Here is a 3,926-nt window from a genome sequence, read left to right on the forward strand (position 1 = left end):
ACCCACTCTCTAATGATACTTTCCAGAAGGACTGGTAGACCCTTCTTCACCAAGACATTCATTGGTGAAGGCAGCAGCACTAGTGTCTTTGAAGAGTAGGTCTGATTTGCCACTAGGACTAGAAGAGAGCAAATGTCTGAGCCTGGCATACCAAGCAACTATGTAACCTGATTTTCCTGTCATGAACTGACGTTAGTTGTTCCACAAATCATAAAGTTGGACTTGTAGAGCATCATTCTATTATTACATGGAAATGGTGTATGAGACCAGGTATAAGCAAATCCATAAAGAACAAATAAATTACATAACCAGGTGGCTCTAGATCTCACCGGGCTCTGGTAACAAAACTCTCTCCTTTGGAGCCTTCAGACCTAAGAGTGACAATGGTGTCCCACTGTTGCTTGTCCCTGGATACCTCACCATCCTTTTGGGATCCTTAACCTTGCCCATACCTCTGTAGGTAATTTCTTTACTACATTCTTTTCAGTTAAATTCTTTTGAGTGAGTGAGCTTTCTTCTACTTGCTGGGATTCTGACTGAGTCACTAACATAAAATACACCCACACACATGAGCATGTGAGTGCACACACACATACATGCACACAGAGCATTCCCATTATCCAGGATTATTCATGCCCAAAGAAGGAAAGGAGCCTGGATGAGTTGAGAGAAATAATGTGCTGTTGTGGAAAGGAGATCATCTCTGGAATTACATAATCTGAAACATAAATCATTATCTGATTTTGAATAAGTTCCTTTCGTCTCTACACCTCAATTTATTAATCTGTAATGAAGAAAATAACAGTATCTCATTGAGTCATTGTGATAATTAATGAAAAAACTATGATAATGTATACTAACAAGTTTTGTTTTGTTTTTTAAAGACTTTATTTATTTATTTGACAGACAGAGATCACAAGTAGGCAGAGAGGCAGGCGGAGAGAGAGGTAGGGAAGCAGACTCCCCGCTGAGCAGAGAGCCCAATGCGGGGCTCGATCCCAGGACTCTGGGATCATGACCTGAGCCGAAGGCAGAGGCTTTAACCCACTGAGCCACCCAGGTTCCCCAAGTATGCTAATGTATAAAGCACCAGAATACCAAGTGTGTAATAAATTTTATTTCATTAGCCGTAGAAGACAGTAGAGGATCATTTATCCAGGAATCTAAACGCTATAAACATTCAAACGATAGAATCTTTGTCAAAGCATTTCCTTTATGATCACTCACTTTTCAAAAAATCACATCAGTCTAATAACTGAAGAACAGGTTGCTATGTAAGCTCACATGGTAATGGTGATTTTCTGCCAGACTACAAAGGGCCATCCAGTATTACAACTCACACTTCCCTCACAGCATGGTAGAAATCACAGTGGATGAAATCAGTGACATCTTGGTTATCTGGCTGGTACAGGATGATTTATGGGAGTGTTTGTAAAGAATATGGTTGTTCCTTTACATGTTATACTATGTCATTTTATACTCATTCTTCTAGGAGGTAAAATATCAAAATTCTGGCAATAACTAACTGGGAAGATGTTAGGTCCTTCACATGCCGGAAATCTTATGTGCTTTGCAATTGGCTGGCTGTTGATTAAGTCCATACTCACTTTAAAGTATATAGCAGATTATTTTCCCTCTAAAAGAACCACAAATGCCCAATAAGACAATTGTACTTTTATTTAATTTGATTTAGCTCTGTCTTGATACTATAAAAGGATTGGAGACAGCTTATAAAAATATACAAATGGGAAAAAACTAAATAGAGAATGAATCTGAGTGAAGGTAGGAAAATAAAATAAAGCCAAGGAAGTGGTTAGTGCATTAAAAAAATCTGTCATGGGATGCCCGTGTGGCTCAGTCACTTAAGTGGCCAACTCTTCATTTTGGCTTGGGTCATGATCTCATGGTCTTGGGATCAAGCCTTGCATCAGTCTCTGCACTCAGCAGGGAGTCTGCTTGAGATTCTCTCTCCTTCTCCTATTGCTCCCCCCCAACATGCTCACTTTCTCTCTCTCTCTAAAAATCTAAGTCATAAATTACTATGCACCTATTAACATTGAGCCCTAAGTATTTCTCTAAACTTCCTGGTAGCAGTAAAGGGAGAGAAACATTACTGGTTATAGGATTCATAGAGTGGACAAGTTTAAAATAAATGACTTGCTCAGGAGACAGAGCATTTCTTGGTAATGAAAACCAAGAGCAGTTTCTCTATGTATCAACATAAGGAGGACTACAGAAAATTATATCTTTCATAACATTCCTTACAATAAATATGAGTGAGTATCATTTCAAGTAATTATTTCATGTAACTTTCTTTTTTATTTTTTATTTAAAAAAATTTTTTTAAGATTTTATTTATTTGACACAGAGAGTGATTACAAGTTGGTAGAGAGGCAGAGAGAAATGGGGAAGCAGGCTCCCTGCCCAGCAGAGAGCCCGACGTGGGACTCAATCCCAGGACCCTGAGATCATAACCTGAGCTGAAGGCAGAGACTTAACCCACTGAGCCACCCAGGCGCCCTATTTCATGTAACTTTCTTATATGTGTTCAAAATTATTCTATGAAGATCAAATGATATAATCAACTTTCATAGGATATGTGTGGTCTTGTTTAGTAGGGGAGAAAAATTAGAATACCTAGAGAAAATTAATATAATACATATCCACCCTTAAGAATAAGCAAAGAATTCAAGTTGATATTCTTAAGATCTAATCTCTAACAACTTAGGGGGTAGACATTTGATATTGCTGAACTAAACTGTATGCTTTGATTATCAATTAAATGGTGGCAAATGGGTTTTCCAACTTCTGTTAACATTAAGGCCAACCAAGACATGTGGCTGACCAATTGACTGTCCTGCTTTATAAGAGATAAACTGCAGATTTACAAGGAAGAGCCAAATTTAATATAAGAAACCTTGTAATGACAGAATTACTACAAATATTCTATTCCTCTTTTCCTTTATTTCCAATCTATACTCTTTTAAGAAGTTTTTTGAGTAGAGGCTGAACTGACACAATAGATATCCAAAGTATGCAGTATTTCCTTTCTTCTTTCTTTACACTGACATTAATTAATCACCTGTTATAACTTAAGCACTGTCTTGGTTAGTGGGAGTATAATGTTGAGGAAGACATAATTAGTGCCCAAAGAGCCTAGATACACAGACATATATGTAAACAGTCCTTCCAGTATGGTCTATGATACTATACAAGTCAACAAAAACAATAATTTCTTGAAAAGAAATTCAGGAAAAACTTCATAGAAAAAGAGATGACTACGATGAATTTCGAAAGATAGTTGAGACTTTGCTGAAGGAAAAGGAAGAAGTACAGAGTATAGAAAATAGCCCATGGAAAAGCACAAAGTGAGAATACAGTGAACATAGAATATATGGCAGCAAGGCACAAATTGAGAAATGCATGGCAGATTTGGGCAATAGCTAATTAGCAAAGAGGATGTACAAGGACAGGTAAGGAAATAATAGGGACTGATAGTTGCCAACAGCCAGCAAGGAAGTAAACACTTCAGACCAACAACCTGTGAGGGACTGAATCCTACCCGTAAGTGTATGAGTGAGCTTGGAAGCAGATCCTTCCCCAGTTCAGACCTGAGGTGACTGTGGCACACCTTCATCATGGCATGTGAGAGCCCCAAAAGCAGAGAACCCAGCTAAGCCAAGCCCAGGTTCCTGACCCACAGAAACTGTGAGATTATAACTATTTTTTGTTTTAAGCCTCTACATTTGGGGTGATTTGTTACTCAGCAAAAGCTAACACTCAGAAGTTTTAAATTTCTGTTTCCAAAGTCTAAAGGCTCCTTCAAATAATAAAAAAAATTATCTCGTGTTCCCAAGTATTTTCTGTGGTGACAACAAAATAAATACATTGTTTAGGATGGTCAAGGGCAGGGTGGAAAATGGAAG

Source organism: Enhydra lutris, unplaced genomic scaffold, assembly GCF_002288905.1.
Source record: "Enhydra lutris kenyoni isolate GAN:26980312 unplaced genomic scaffold, ASM228890v2 scaffoldscaffold3, whole genome shotgun sequence".
NCBI lineage: Eukaryota > Metazoa > Chordata > Mammalia > Carnivora > Mustelidae > Enhydra > Enhydra lutris.